Raw genomic sequence first — 17,051 nt, forward strand, 5'->3', positions numbered from 1 at the left:
AGTGGACCGATATGGCCCATCTTCGAACTTAAACTAAGTTTGGACAAAATATTACGAAAACCAAATTTTGGACCAAATCGGCTGATCGGTTCGAGAGTTATCGTGCGCTCCAGCCATACAGACAGATGGACAGACATGGCTAAATCAACTCCAAATTGTCTGAAACGGATTTCGTCCAAACATACTTGGGGTCTAAAACCATTATTTCGGTGAGGCACAATTTGCCCGTATGAAAGTGTCCCCTTGTTAGCATAAATGCTGAAGGTATAAAAGGTAAAAATACCTGAAATCGGGTGGTACCATTATATTAGGGCTATTCCATAACCTGGATCTATGTTCAAAAATTTTAATTGAGATTTTTTGTGACCACATTGAACCCTGAAAATATTGCTAAAAGCGTAAAAATATATAAATTCGAGTGGAGCCGTTATATCCTCGCTTTTCCAAAACGTAGAGCTATATCAAAAATTTTTGGTTGAGATGTTTTTTGATCACTGCGAACGTTAAATGCCAAATTGTAGCTTATTCTGTCAGAGGACCATCTACTGGACCTGTCTACAAACAGGGATTTCATCATTTCAAAATTTCACCGCTGTGCAAAATATTTTATTTTACCAAAAAAGAAAATAGTACGTTGCATGGGTGCCACCGTGGTGCAATGGTATGCACGCCCGCCTTGCACACAGAAGGTCGGGGGTTCGATTCCCCGGCCAAGCAGCATCAAACATTTTTCAACGGTGGCAAAATACCCCTCAGTAATGTTGGCGACATTTCCTGAGTATTTCAGCCTTGAAAAACTTCTCCATAAGTGGTGTCTTAAGACACGCCGTTCGGACTCGGCGATAAACAGTAGGTCCCATATCATTGAGCTAAATATGAATCGGGGTGCACTCATTGATATGAGAGAAGCCTCCCTTGTCCCGTATGGGATGTTGTGGAACAATGTTGTTGTTGTTGTTATGTTTTAACATTTGTTTTGTTGCTTTATTTCGGAATTTATGTAAAACATTTTAAAAACTTCTTAATTTTGCGATTATAAGAATGGTTTAGCAATTAGTGTACCACCATTAGTGGGTATTACTGAATTAAGTTTTTTTTCCTCGATAATATCTCAAATTAAAATCCTACTTCGTATTTAAATAATAATTTTTTGGTGAAAACATCAGTTTAAAATTTGTGGTACCTGTCCTTTAAACATCTTTCCGTATCTAACCGCTTGTTCTTGTTATTTATGTTCTTCCCTTGCATTTTCTACTAGATTCTTAAGTTATATGGGATTTTCTAATTACGTTTCCCTTTTAAATTCCAACCTGTAACAGAAGACATATTTTAATAATGACACATAGTCATTATAATTACCCAACATTATTAATACTGCCTCGTTACAAAATTTAATATCAAGAAGTGTGTTGTTGTATTTTAATTACCGTTTTGTTCAAAGTTTAATCTCGATTTATGTTTTGTAATTTGTGTGTGTGTGTGTGTTCTGCGTGACTTTTACAAAGTGCCAAACGATACGACCTGTCGTCCGGCTTTTGTTCGTTCATACTTCTTACCTTTAGTCCATGTCAATCGCCCGGACAATCATTCAGTCATTCATTACAACTCATATCTCAGCTTGGCCTAGCTGTGTGGGACAGCAACAACACACAGACATCGGACTGCTGCTGGTCTGGTTGCTAGACAACCCACGGACTGATTTAAATGGCATTTTGATAACTTGAAGGATTTACTTTTTACTGTTTGGGTCCAATGTTCATATCCTTTATATCCTTTCGCCTTGGTGTTGAAGGAAACAAAGTTAATGTCTGGTATTAAGGAACAAACATTGATTTACGAGTAAATTTGTGTCTTTGTGTATAGCCTCGGACACACTTGAGCATTCGCTAAAGGTGAATTGTTAAATATGTGCATAAATGCCACTACAACAAACACACTGACATTGCTGGGAAATGAAATTAATTGTAGAGAAAAACAAACGCGGAGGGGGACGAAATTTGAGTCTGACAAGAAATGTGCCTACCTTAACAACACTTAAGCTGAGAACGTTCGTTTCAGTGATTTCGATAGGAAATTTGTTGGAAGACCTAGGACTGCAACGTCATAAAATTGTTTCATGCCGTCTCTACATCTCTTGCTCTTCATGATATGGTATTAATTATTAATTAAATTAGCAAAATGTAAGGAGGAAGAGAATTAAAATAAATTAACTTGAGCTAAAGTTTAAAGCACTTTCGTTAAACGGAAGTAACTTTTCTTGTCAAGGGTATTTTGTTTTGTTAAAGGTCAATATTTTAATTTAACTTTAAAAATGCATTGGCCGAAGGATAATCTGGAAAATGGAATGTACAAGACATTTTTAATTATTGCTGTTGTCTATAATGAGTGATTATCTTAAGAATATTTGTATTGAAGGGTATATTTTGTTTGTAAAGTCAAGAATGTGATTTGTAGAAATTGAATTAAAATTTGAGTATAATATAAACTTACCAGATTAATAATCTTCCTAAAAATATAAAAGTAAAATAGTTTAATTTTGTAGCATAAGCAATCGATTTGTTATATAAACAAGTAAAAAAGTATCAGTCTGCTTTGCCGACAGAGAAATACCCTCAGCCTGTGTTTATTGAAACAATTTTTTTTTCCCAAAAAACGCATGTATTTAGGGGGTTTTAAAAGTTTTGGGCGTTTGAACCGACAAAAATGTTGATTAGGATTAAAGATCAAAAGTTTTGCGGAGGAGATACTTAAAAGAATGGATCTCCAGCCACTACATATCGTCGGTGTCATGCTTAAGTGTTCCATACGCCATTTGCCTGATTCGAGAAAAACTCAAGTTAAAGTTTGAGCCCATACGGATTAAAAGTGGTGCAAAAATCCAATACTTTAAGAGCTCAGTTCTACTTATCTAAACTCAAAGAAAATATCGGTAGGTTATTTAGTCAGATATCTCTGAAAGTCTAGGAGTTATGGCCGATTTTTATAATTGCAAATGGTTGCTGAATTGTTCCATGGGTTCTTTTTTTCGTGTTTTTGGCTGTTTGTGTCACATTTCAACAGAACTACTTTTTATCAATTGTGTTCCACCTCTCTTATGTGAAGTGCTACTGTGAGGTTAAAATTCACGGCTTCAAATGAAACATTTATATGAGCAAATAAATACATTAAGGATCATTATTATAGGTCTCCATGGGTGCCACCGTGGTGCAATGGTACGCACGCCCGCCTTGCACGCAGAAGGTCGTGGGTTCGATTCCCCGGCCAGGCAACATCAAAATTTTCAACGGTGGCAAAATACCCCTCAGTAATGTTGGCGACATTTCCTGAGTATTTCAGCCATGTAAAACTTCTCTATAAAGTGGTGTCGTAAGACACGCCGTTCGGACTTGGCGATAAACAGTAGGTCCCATATAATTGAGCTAATATGAATCGGGGTGCACTCATTGATATGAGAGAAGTCTCCCCTGTCCCGTCTGGGATGTTTGTGGAACAATTATATTATTATGTAACTTTAAACGCGTTTTTCTCAAAATACCATTTTTGTAGTCGGTGTCTACGCCAACGTCAAGACGAATGAACGTATCTGCGTATATTTTTGTGAGCTCAAATCAAAATTTTTTATAGGATGCGTTACCTTCAGCGAAAAGAAATTGTGGTTTTCATATAAAATTACATTATTCAAAAATATTTAGATTTAAAACTATTATTCTTCAGTTTTTAAGCTCAGTCCTTATGGATATGGAATCAAAAGACAGGATTTTTTGCGTCACAAAGCGGATATGGAACATATTGACATCTGAATATCTCAAAAACTATAGAAGATAGAAGAAAACCGATTAAAAAATCTGAAAGAGCATGGTTTAAAATCTAGTAAGTTACCGTTATCTCAAAATGTCAAAAATGGCGTATGGAACACTTAAGCATGACACCGACGACTTGTCACTTTGAAGAATAGCGATTTTTTGTTTAGTTTATGTTATATTTTTTGTGTTAGAAGGAGGCGTTTAAATTAAGCGAAAATAAATTTAGTTTCATATAACAGAACAATATTTAAAAATATTTAGTTTTAAAACTATAATTCTTCAGTTTTTTAACCAAGTCCTTTAAAACAATTTGTTCCATACGCCACATTATTCGCAACTTGAAAAAATTGGGCAATTTTTTGTTCCAAACGCCATCATTTTTGTTGCGGAACAATTAGTTTTTGTATCTTTTTGTTCCATACGCCAAACGACATGGATATTGAACTAAAAAGTTCAAAGTTGTTTTGTTCCATAGGCCAGGCTTTATGGATATGGAACAAAATGATAAATTTTTCGGTGTCGCAAGGCGGATATGATGGAACATATTGGCATCTGAAAATCTCAGAATCTATAAGAAATAGAGAAACCCCGACTAAAAAATCTGAAAGAGCATGTTTCAAAACCTTGTAAGGTACCTTTACCTCAAAATGTCAAAAATGGCGTATGGAACACTTAAGCATGACACCGACGATATGGTACCTTAGGGGGGTTTTACACCCTTCGGGCTGTTTGCTCAAGAAGTATGTACTTTCCCCTGAAAAAACTTTTACCATCGCAATTGAGGCAGCCAATGCAAGTTGCATCAACAAAAATCCAAGTGATTCCATATCAGGTCTTAAAGTGAACATATCCGAAATTTTGTGTGGGAGGTACCGGATTGAGTGGACAAATAAAGTCGATATTTGAACCTGATCTATATCTGGTAGATATATTAGGATGTGTAAAGTATGGACAAATTCGGTCACTCCCTTCAAGAGTTACCGTACGAACAATTTTTTCGAACATTTTTGAACTTTTGGGCCGATATGGCTTATCTTCAAACTTAAACTATGTTTGGACAAAATATTACTAAGGCCAAATTTTGGACCGAATCGGCAGACCCGCTCGAGAGTTATCTTGCGCTCCAAATACGTCAGGGGTTTTTTGCAACTTTCAGGCTATTTTCTCAGGAAGTATGGACTTGCCCCTGATGAAGCTTATACCGTTATATGTGGGGCAGTGAATAGAAGTTGCTAAAGCAAAAATCAAAGCGATTCGAGAGATGGCCCAAAACTGAACTTTTCGGAAATTTTCTGTGGGAGGTACCCGAAGGAGTGGACCGATTGAGTCCATATTGAAACGTTATCTTAGTCTGGTACACATTTCACGATGGGCAAAGTAAGGACCAAATCGGTTACTCCCTTCAAGAGTTATCGTGCGCACAAATTTTCCGAACATCATCGAACTTTTGTGGGGGAGGTACCGGAAGAAGTGGACCGATATAGCACATCTTCGAACTTAAACTAAGTTTGGACAAAATATTACGAAAGCCAACATTTTAACCGAGTCGGTTCATCCGTTCGAGAGTTATCGTGCGCTCCAGCCAGACAGACAGATGGACGGACATTGCTCAATCGACTCCATATTGTCTGAAACATATTTCGTCCAAACCTATTTGGGGTCTAAAACCATTATTTCGATGAGACACATTTTGCCCATATGAAAGTGTATATAATATCGTTAGCATAAATGCTGAGGGTATAAAAAGTATAAACGTGTTATTCGGTTTGGCCGACAGATGTATTTCCTTAGCTTATGATAGTTATAATACCCTGCAAGCAAAAACTATTGCGGAAGTGAGTTAAGCGTGTCGCCCAGGGCGAGGAAAACAGTAGCGGGGATAGTCGCGGAAGTTACCCTGGAGTGACCTCCGATGTGAAGAAATGAACCACGCCGGCGTGTCGTCTTGGAAGTTACTCCAGCGACACTTCTAGAAGATCTTTTCCGCGATAGTTCATGGAATTAAAAAAATATATTTTTATTCTTTTCTATTAATGTTTATTTAAATATTTTTATTTTTTTTAATTTTTTTTATTTTTATTTATTTGTTTATTTTTATTTCTCTCCTCTTTTAGAGAAATTATTCTTTGCAATTTTGTCATTTTAAAAATGTGATGTTTTGTTGCCTGACTTGGGAAGCGAACCCGGACCTTCAGAGTGCAAGGCGAGTATGCTTACCACTGCACCACCGTCTCATATAATCATCAGATAGAAAAATGTTTTATATATGTTCAAATGTGTTGAATCATTAAATAAATGTAAACATCGTCTTGGAAGTCACTCCGAAGTGTCGACATACGCGATAAAAGGTAATCACAATAAGGCTATAGAAATTGTTTGTGTAATTCACCAACGATCTTTCTTGGCGTGTCTCCGGATTGACTTCCTAGGCGAGGGAGTGAGAAACTCACTTCCAAGGGTAAGAGCTAAAAAATTAGAAGTTTGACCGCACAAATGTGGCCTCCCTCTCTTCCAATATGGGAGGTTGATGCGAACGCAAATTTTTATTTTCTCTGTAGTGATAACATACGTATGTATGTATATGAAATATAATAATATTCATTTTAATTATATAGTTCCTTTAGTTCATGTAGTTCCATTAGTTGATATAGTTCCTTTAGTTTACATAGTTCCTTTTATTTCGCATTCTTCTATTCCTCATTTCGCTCATTTTTCTAATGCTGCCACATTGTTTAATAAACTAAAATTGCATGAACATACATTACGTTACATTAAGTCTGTCTGGTTACTTTCCCAGCAAGAACTTTCTCAGAGAGTAAGAGGTTTTTATTCTCTTTTGCTAGGAAATTGTAAAAAATAAACAGACACCTTCCCAGCAAGCAATCAGCTGGCTTGCCAAAACAACAATTTGTCCGCCAATAAAGGAAGCAAGCACGTTGTATTTTATTAAAAATAAACAAGTAAAAAAGTATCAGTCGGCTTTGCCGACAGAGATATACCCTCAGCCTGTGTATATTGAAAAAAAAAATCACAAAATACGTATGTATTTAGTGGGTTTTAAAAATTTTGGGCGTTTGAACCGACAAAAATGTTGATTAGGATTAAAGATCAAAAGTTTTGCGGAGGAGATACTAAAAGGAATGGATCGACATTGACTGTTATGGAAGTGGATCACAACATATGGTGCCATAGGGGGTTTTTACACTCTTCGTACTGTTTGCTCAAGAAGTATGGACTTGCCCCTAAAAAAACTTTTCCCTTCGTAATTGAGGCAGCGAATGCAAGTTGCTTCAACAAAAATCAAAGTGATTCGATAGCAGGTCTTAAAGTGAACTTATCCGAAATTTTGTGTGGGAGGTACCGGATGGAGTGGACAAACATAGTCCATATTTGAACCTGATCTATATCTGGTAGATATATTAGGATGTGTAAAGTATAGACCAATTCGGCCACTCCCTTCAATAGTTACCGTACTAACAATTTTTCCGAACATTTTTGAACTTTTGTGGGGGAGGTACCTGAAGGAGTGGACCGATATGGCTTATCTTCAAACTTAAACTATGTTTGGACAAAATATTACTAAGGCCATATTTTGGACCGAATCGGCAGATCCGTTCGAGAGTTATCTTGAGCTCCAACCACCTCACACGGTGTCATAGGGGTTTTTTGCAACTTTCATGCTATTTTCTCAGGAAGTATGGACTTGCCCCTGATGGAACTTGTACCGTCGTATGGAGGACAGTGAATACAAGTTGCTAAAACAAAAATTAAAGCGATTCGAGAGATGGCCCTAAACTGAACTTTTCCGAAATTTTGTGTGGGAGGTACCCGAAGGAGTGGACCGATTGAGACCATATTGGAACCTCATATTACTCTGGTAGAAAGTTTACGCTATACAAAGTATGGACCAAATCGGTCACCCTCTTCAAGAGTTATCGTGCGCACAAACTTTCCGAACATTTTCGAACTTTTGTGGGGGAGGTACCGGAAGGAGTGGACCGATGTAGCTCATCTTCGAACTTAAACTAAGTTTGGGCAAAATATTACGAAAGCCAAAATTTGAACCGAATCGGTTCATCCGTTCGAGAGTTATCGTGCGCTCCAGCCAGCAGGACAGACAGACAGACAGACAGACGGACGGACAGATCGACTCCAAATTGTCTGAAACACATTTCGTCCAAACATACTTGGGGTCTAAAACCATTATTTCGATGAGGCACATTTTCATCGTATCAAAGTGCATATACCCTCCATAGCCTAAAGGCTGAGGGTATAAAAAGAAAATGAAACAAAAAAGTATTTTTCCACTTTACAAATTTGTTCTCCATAAAACAATACAATTAGACTATGTTATTTCTACAATAAAATTGTTTTTAATTTTCACAAACATAAATCAACAACAAATTAAAAAAAGGTGATTGATTGTTTTCAGGAAGAAGAAGAATTGCTAGTGCTTGCTAGAAGAAATTTGCCCAGCAAGAATTTGCAAACTCTCAGAGAAAGAACTGTCAAAATGTCTTTTTCGAGCCGCTCTATATTGCTGCTTTTTGTGTTAACAGACGACCTCCAGCAATAATTGGTACAAATTGTTACAAATTTTAGTGTAACCAGACATACCTATTTCTAGAGAACGTCAACACTTGGCGTTAACGGCGTCAAACGTTTAAATTTACATTTCTAACTATTGGAGTAAACAAAAAAATGGAATGGAAAGGCAAGCACCGACTGAAGTTTTCGATTTGGAAACAAACGAAGTGCCGCGACTCTAGTTCAAAATCCACAACAGCAAATAACCCAATACATCAGAAGACCACCAATTAGAAAAATTGAAAAAAATTGACCGTCAGGTGATGAAGATGATTTCAAAAGGACAGCATGGCTCTAGAATTGTTGAAGAGCCTGAATTCAAAAACATGGTTTCGCAATGTCCTAACTATACCTTGCCATCGAGAAAAACAATATCTAATATTCTTCTCGATAGTAGCTATAGTGAGATTCTGAAAGTTGTCAAAAGCCAAGTTCAGGATTCCTCTGCTATATGCTTAACAACAGACGGATGGATTTCCAAAGCTAATTGTGCATATTTGGCTATTACTGCACATTATATTGGTGGAGACGTACTAAAGTCAAACTTACTGTCATACATAGAATTTTCTGAAAAGCACACTGGTGACAATATTGCGAAAACTATAAGAGACGTAAGAAGAAGAATCGTAACTTACAATGCAATATCAGCTGCAGGTTTGTTAGGTTGGCGCTGGGTTGTATGCTTTGCGCATTCGTTGAAACTTGTAGTCAAAAATTCATTATCTGTCATAGAAGATATATTGATAAAAGTCCGCAATATAGTTTCTTTTGAACCTGTCAATCTTAAAGCTGAAACAGGACGTCGATACAAGGTGGAACTCGACGTATGAAATGTTGGAACGCATTCATAAGCTTGACAACCCGTCACAACAACATTGTCCTTGACTAAACCAAAATTAAGTCTATCTTTTGATGAGAGGGCCATAATTGAAGAAATTTTCCCAATTTTGAAGCCGTTTTATCAAATGACTGTGGAGATTTCGGCAAAGAAGAGTGTAACGCTTTCTAAAGTTTTGGTCCTCGCGAAAATATTGGGGCAAACAATTTCCAGCATGTCTCCCACAACTTCCTGTTGAAGGCCCACATCTCGGGAAGTAGGGTTATACGCGACACAAAATGTATATCGTCGTAATCAGGGTCCCAAGGTCTATCGACTGTAGATATGTCCAATAATGGGTAATCAGTCCATAAACTTGACTTGTTCCCGTTAACATTAATCTTAAAATAATCCAGGGCCAGGCTTTAAACTGTAACTCAGCTCAACATGTAAAATTTTGTGCTTGCCATAAAAAAACCCAAAGATTGCAATGACATCTCTAACATATTCTTATAAAACCATCCTTCGCTCATTAATAAGACTTTCGGGATAGTGCATTTACGGAAGTAAAATGATGCGAAAGTATACACAAGCACATATGCGCAGTTTTGAACTTAATGACTACTTAATTTACTTTCGCCAGCAGTTCGAGCATCCCTTTTCAATTTTTCATTCATATTATTTGCTACCTATAACTCAAATTAAACTAGATATAAAAAATAATTTAATAATTCATTTCTTACTTTTCAGTTCCCTTCAAATTGTTTATGTCAGGTTTGTTTACATTTAACGGAATTATTTGGAACGACGGAAACAAAGAGAATTGTGAAAGAGAAAGATTCATTGAACTATATCGTTCTCGGAACTATTTGGAACTATGGAACTATATTAAGGAACTAGTTTCTTTTGGCAAAAGGAACTAGAAAGAGCGATCCGCTCCGGGAACTAGATTGCCCAAGTCTACAAATAGGGCCTCTTGGTGGATAATGCAGTGTATCATTGGGACATTAATTCCATATCTAAGCAAATGTCCCGCAAAATCTTCGCCCTTTCCAGTTAGAACCGTCGCACAGTCCGTACAAATAGAAGGCAATTTTGAAGTTGGTATTATGGATAAAACTTCCGTTTCGAATGCATCAAAAATGGCTTTTGCAGTTACATTTCCATAAAACGACTTCAAATTTAAATTTTTTTCAAATGCATTGAACAAATTGTCCATGGTTCTAATATAAAAGAGCATTTGACTTGTGTCGCTTATATCAGTGCTTTCATCAAAGCAAACACATGCATATACTGCATTTCGAATCCTCTCCTTTGTTTCGTCTTCTATGAATTTCCCTATTGACTCGGTGCGGCGGACTATTGTGGGCCGGGATAAAGGCACCTCTTTGAAAATGTCTTCCATTTTTCTACCAGAATCTTTAAAAACCGCCCATCTTCAAAAGGTCTACCTTTCTTGGTCAATTGCAAAGCAATCTTATATGAGGCCATGATTGGGGCATTATCATAATTGCCTTTGTCTTTTATAATATTAAGACGCCTATTATTTTTATTTGTTAAATTATCTTTAAGCTGACATATAATTTTTTTTCGCTCATTTCCCGTCATTAAATGATATTTTGTGTGCGTATTATAATGACGCCTAAGGTAATATGCATACACATTTTTTATTGTTGCATTGCAGGCGAGGCATTCTGCGTTATTAAAAATATTAATACAAAACAAAAAAATATTAATACAAAATCATTTTCAAATTCTTCCTTCCACATATTTATTGTACAATATAGAATCTTTTCTGTGTACCAAAAAATACTAAATAATGCTTGATGTCGCTTGCTTGCATGACATTCAGCACAAGACTGAAGTAAAAAATCAATCAAACATTTGCTCTCTTTGTGTGCTCTTTGTTTGCGTTCGGGTCGTTTGTGTGTGAATTACCGAAAAACTTCGTAACCAGCGGGCAATGGATGTTCGGGACTGGTCTAAACATAGGTTGAGCACATCCCATCTTATTCCAGTTAATATATCCACATTTTCAGTTCTTTGATATTTTCATCATTTCAATTTAATGAATATACCATTATGTTCTACTACCTCATACATATCAAATACCATAACAATGTTTTGTTATTCCAATACCAGCATGCTTTTTCGTACTCTTGTTATTACATAAATTGTTACCATACATAGTATTAATCATACATAATGTGCTGTGAGAACAGCATTTATCATACATTAAAAAAAAATTGCAACATTTGGTAAGAACAATGATAAATTATTGGCCCCCTGTACACCACACAGCCACTCTAAAGTTTAAATAAATGAGCAATGCGTCGGGTACTACAAGGTTGGGGAAAAACTAAATTTTATACATAATGATGCGAATACAGAGGAATATGTAATTTATATGTTAGGTGTATAGAATCATAAATTGTTTGAAATTGGAAGCCATAACGTAGATTTTAATAGCGAGCAAATTCACTAATAAACAAAGAAAATAATTTTGAAATTTATTAAGGGGGAACATGGACCTTGTTTTTGTTAGCCAAAATTTCACTGCTGCTGCTGTCACTTACTATGTAGTATATTTATTGATATTTGTTCGTAAAAGGTTTGCATTCGATAAAGTAGTGGAAGCATCTAATATTCTTTATTTTACTAAGCGTTTTTTGTTCATTGTCTCATTATTTGATCTCCAAGGCATTGGTTAAAGCGTGACATATGACGTTTCTTATACCAGTTTTGTAGCATTTTATGCGTGTGTTTTCCATTTTTACCACTAAAAGCAAACGGCAACTTATTTTATACATATATTCACATATCATATAATTTTTTTTGTATTCTCCTTCAACACGATGTCGACACACTTAAACATATCCGTTTGCATTTCGATGGACTACAACTCAACATCCGTCAATGACTGAATAAAACAACAGCAACTACATGAAAGTTTTTCGTTCATTCATTCGTTCGTTCGTCTGATGTAGAGTTGTTCGTTTACAAGTTTCCGGTTGTATGGTGATGCGGAAGCTTGTACGCTCATCATATATCAAATGGAATTTCACAATTCTATTCGTCCATTATGGATGTTAAAAAGAAGCTGGGACAAGCAACGAATGTTGTTGCTATGCCATTGAAAAACTACACTCACTTGCACAAATTTTGTTGAAAAATGGCAAGGGGGAATCCCCCCTAGGAGGATGTATCCAACGCAATTCGTTTGGTTCATTGAGTTTTTCATGAGATTTGAAATATAATTTATATAAAAAATTTATATAAATAAATAAATTCAATTTTGTTTTTTCAAAATAGTCTGGCTTAATCCCATTGTTGTTGTTTTAATATTTTAAAACAACTATTTTATTAGTGGAAAAGATTTGGCATTGCTCGCCAAGGGGTAAGGCAGGGAATACTATAGTTTCGATCCACGCCACTGGATCTCATCAGTTCCCTTGTTTCTTGTTTGTGGATATTCTCCACCGAAGTTATTTTTCAATAACTTCTTCAACAAGAAACTTTTTATACCCAAACATCAATCGTCAGCTCGAAGTATAAAGGTAAGCAAAGAAAAAAGTTCAATGAGAAGTTTTTCCTTGGCAACCTCATACAACTCCGACGAAAGTGTCTGCGAAAACAATTCAACCCTCTTCCACTTGTATGTGTCGTCGAGTTTCGACGAATGCACACACCAAAATTGTCTGCTTTACAGCAAAAACAACACACGTCGTGCCAGTGTCTTCAATTTGAAGCATTGTGGCGTTTTTTTATTGGGATAGCGTTTGCAATTTTGTTTTTTCAAAATAGTCTGTCTTAATCCCATTGTTGTTGTTTTAATATTTTAAAACAACTATTTTATTAGTGGAAAAGATTTGGCATTGCTCGCCAAGGGGTAAGGCAGGGAATACTATAGTTTCGATCCACGCCACTGGATCTCATCAGTTCCCTTGTTTCTTGTTTGTGGATATTCTCCACCGAAGTTATTTTTCAATAACTTCTTCAACAAGAAACTTTTTATACCCAAACATCAATCGTCAGCTCGAAGTATAAAGGTAAGCAAAGAAAAAAGTTCAATGAGAAGTTTTTCCTTGGCAACCTCATACAACTCCGACGAAAGTGTCTGCGAAAACAATTCAACCCTCTTCCACTTGTATGTGTCGTCGAGTTTCGACGAATGCACACACCAAAATTGTCTGCTTTACAGCAAAAACAACACACGTCGTGCCAGTGTCTTCAATTTGAAGCATTGTGGCGTTTTTTTATTGGGATAGCGTTTGCAATTTTGTTTTTTCAAAATAGTCTGGCTTAATCCCATTGTTGTTGTTTTAATATTTTAAAACAACTATTTTATTAGTGGAAAAGATTTGGCATTGCTCGCCAAGGGGTAAGGCAGGGAATACTATAGTTTCGATCCACGCCACTGGATCTCATCAGTTCCCTTGTTTCTTGTTTGTGGATATTCTCCACCGAAGTTATTTTTCAATAACTTCTTCAACAAGAAACTTTTTATACCCAAACATCAATCGTCAGCTCGAAGTATAAAGGTAAGCAAAGAAAAAAGTTCAATGAGAAGTTTTTCCTTGGCAACCTCATACAACTCCGACGAAAGTGTCTGCGAAAACAATTCAACCCTCTTCCACTTGTATGTGTCGTCGAGTTTCGACGAATGCACACACCAAAATTGTCTGCTTTACAGCAAAAACAACACACGTCGTGCCAGTGTCTTCAATTTGAAGCATTGTGGCGTTTTTTTATTGGGATAGCCTTTGCAATTTTGTTTTTTCAAAATAGTCTGGCTTAATCCCATTGTTGTTGTTTTAATATTTTAAAACAACTATTTTATTAGTGGAAAAGATTTGGCATTGCTCGCCAAGTGCCAAATCTTTTCCACTAATAAAATAGTTGTTTTAAAATATTAAAACAACAACAATGGGATTAAGCCAGACTATTTTGAAAAAACAAAATTGCAAACGCTATCCCAATAAAAAAACGCCACAATGCTTCAAATTGAAGACACTGGCACGACGTGTGTTGTTTTTGCTGTAAAGCAGACAATTTTGGTGTGTGCATTCGTCGAAACTCGACGACACATACAAGTGGAAGAGGGTTGAATTGTTTTCGCAGACACTTTCGTCGGAGTTGTATGAGGTTGCCAAGGAAAAACTTCTCATTGAACTTTTTTCTTTGCTTACCTTTATACTTCGAGCTGACGATTGATGTTTGGGTATAAAAAGTTTCTTGTTGAAGAAGTTATTGAAAAATAACTTCGGTGGAGAATATCCACAAACAAGAAACAAGGGAACTGATGAGATCCAGTGGCGTGGATCGAAACTATAGTATTCCCTGCCTTACCCCTTGGCGAGCAATGCCAAATCTTTTCCACTAATAAAATAGTTGTTTTAAAATATTAAAACAACAACAATGGGATTAAGCCAGACTATTTTGAAAAAACAAAATTGCAAACGCTATCCCAATAAAAAAACGCCACAATGCTTCAAATTGAAGACACTGGCACGACGTGTGTTGTTTTTGCTGTAAAGCAGACAATTTTGGTGTGTGCATTCGTCGAAACTCGACGACACATACAAGTGGAAGAGGGTTGAATTGTTTTCGCAGACACTTTCGTCGGAGTTGTATGAGGTTGCCAAGGAAAAACTTCTCATTGAACTTTTTTCTTTGCTTACCTTTATACTTCGAGCTGACGATTGATGTTTGGGTATAAAAAGTTTCTTGTTGAAGAAGTTATTGAAAAATAACTTCGGTGGAGAATATCCACAAACAAGAAACAAGGGAACTGATGAGATCCAGTGGCGTGGATCGAAACTATAGTATTCCCTGCCTTACCCCTTGGCGAGCAATGCCAAATCTTTTCCACTAATAAAATAGTTGTTTTAAAATATTAAAACAACAACAATGGGATTAAGCCAGACTATTTTGAAAAAACAAAATTGCAAACGCTATCCCAATAAAAAAACGCCACAATGCTTCAAATTGAAGACACTGGCACGACGTGTGTTGTTTTTGCTGTAAAGCAGACAATTTTGGTGTGTGCATTCGTCGAAACTCGACGACACATACAAGTGGAAGAGGGTTGAATTGTTTTCGCAGACACTTTCGTCGGAGTTGTATGAGGTTGCCAAGGAAAAACTTCTCATTGAACTTTTTTCTTTGCTTACCTTTATACTTCGAGCTGACGATTGATGTTTGGGTATAAAAAGTTTCTTGTTGAAGAAGTTATTGAAAAATAACTTCGGTGGAGAATATCCACAAACAAGAAACAAGGGAACTGATGAGATCCAGTGGCGTGGATCGAAACTATAGTATTCCCTGCCTTACCCCTTGGCGAGCAATGCCAAATCTTTTCCACTAATAAAATAGTTGTTTTAAAATATTAAAACAACAACAATGGGATTAAGCCAGACTATTTTGAAAAAACAAAATTGCAAACGCTATCCCAATAAAAAAACGCCACAATGCTTTAAATAAATTCAAGAAATTGAAGTCGCATTGCTATACCCTCCACCACGAGTTGTATTGAAGTAAAACTGAACAATTAGTTTCCTTTCGTTTATGAAGAAAACTCCCCAATGAAGACCTAATACCAAATTTCAGCCATTTCGGTGGAATATTGAAGCCACAACCTTCAAAATACCAAAAATCGGGAGGTACAGTTCTATGGGGGCAATATGAAGGCGTAAACCTATAACTACAGATTTCAGGTGGAAGGTTTTGCACCCTCAACCAAGACCGAATACCAAATTTAAGATATTTATGTGGAACGGTGAGGCCACAAACTTCAAAATACTGAAAATTGGGATGTACGGTTCTATGGGGTTTATATGAAGGCGTGGACCTGTACCAACACATTTCTGGGGGAAAGTTTAATACCACCAACGAAGACCAAATAACAAATTCTAGCCATTTCGCAGGAATATTGAGGCCACAACCTTCAAAATACCGAAAATCGGGAGGTACCGTTCTATGGGGGCTATATGAAGGCGTGGGCCTATACACACAAATTTCATATGCAAAGGTTTATACCCCAAATGAAGACTAAATACCAAATTTCAGCCATTTCGGTGGAATATTGAGGCCACAACCTTCAAAATACCAAAAAACGGGAGGTACCGTTCTATGGGAGCTGCATGAAGGCGTGGGTCTATACCGACAAGATTCTGGAGAAAAGTTTTGTACCCCAACGAAGACTAAGTATCACATTTCAGCCATTTCGGCGTGATAATGAAGCTAAAGCCTTCAAAATACCGAAAATCGGGTGGTACCGTTCTATGGGGCTACATCAAAACGTGGACCGATATAGCCCATTTGCAATCAAACATCCTATGAGTAATATAAACTCCTATACCAAGTTGCAAAGCTCTATAAGGTGTATATTGATTTCAACAGACGGACGGACAGACGGACATTGTTATATCGAATTAGAATTTTACCCTGATCAAGGATATATATCCTCTCCGATGAATATTTAGATGTGTTACAAACGCAACGAAACGTCCATAAGTGGATACCAGAGGCCTCCATTGGGTATCGGTAGAAAAGAGAGAGAGAGAGGATAAACATATTTTCCACAGGAAAAATTGAGAACTGATATAAAATTGAAATGTACAGAAGCAAAATTTAAGGCACATTCCATCCAAACTTGAAAATTAGGTCACGGTGGCCGGACCCATTCGGCGTATTAACACGGATGAGTCTTCGACCAGGCGCAGTCACCTCAACAATTAGATTTTTGTATTCTTGCAGGTTTTTATATCCCGGAATGCCTACTTTTGTTCCGTGCTGTGATATATAAGGGGATATGTTACGTTTGTCGGATTCTCATGCACCAC

At 36.7% G+C, this 17,051-nt stretch overlaps 1 long non-coding RNA gene across 1 annotated transcript in view; it reads right to left on the reverse strand.

The window, feature by feature from the left end:
* Nucleotides 1-1,242: 1,242 nt before the first annotated feature.
* Nucleotides 1,243-17,051, reverse strand: part of LOC141401254 (uncharacterized) — a 307,733-nt gene continuing 291,924 nt past the window's right edge. The window contains exon 6 of the long non-coding RNA XR_012412303.1: nt 1,243-2,506. This is a non-coding gene — a long non-coding RNA (uncharacterized lncRNA). The remainder of the gene's footprint in view (nt 2,507-17,051) is intronic.

Source organism: Musca autumnalis, unplaced genomic scaffold (assembly GCF_047663935.1).
Source record: "Musca autumnalis isolate F117 unplaced genomic scaffold, ASM4766393v1 scaffold_4, whole genome shotgun sequence".
In the NCBI taxonomy this organism is placed as follows: domain Eukaryota; kingdom Metazoa; phylum Arthropoda; class Insecta; order Diptera; family Muscidae; genus Musca; species Musca autumnalis.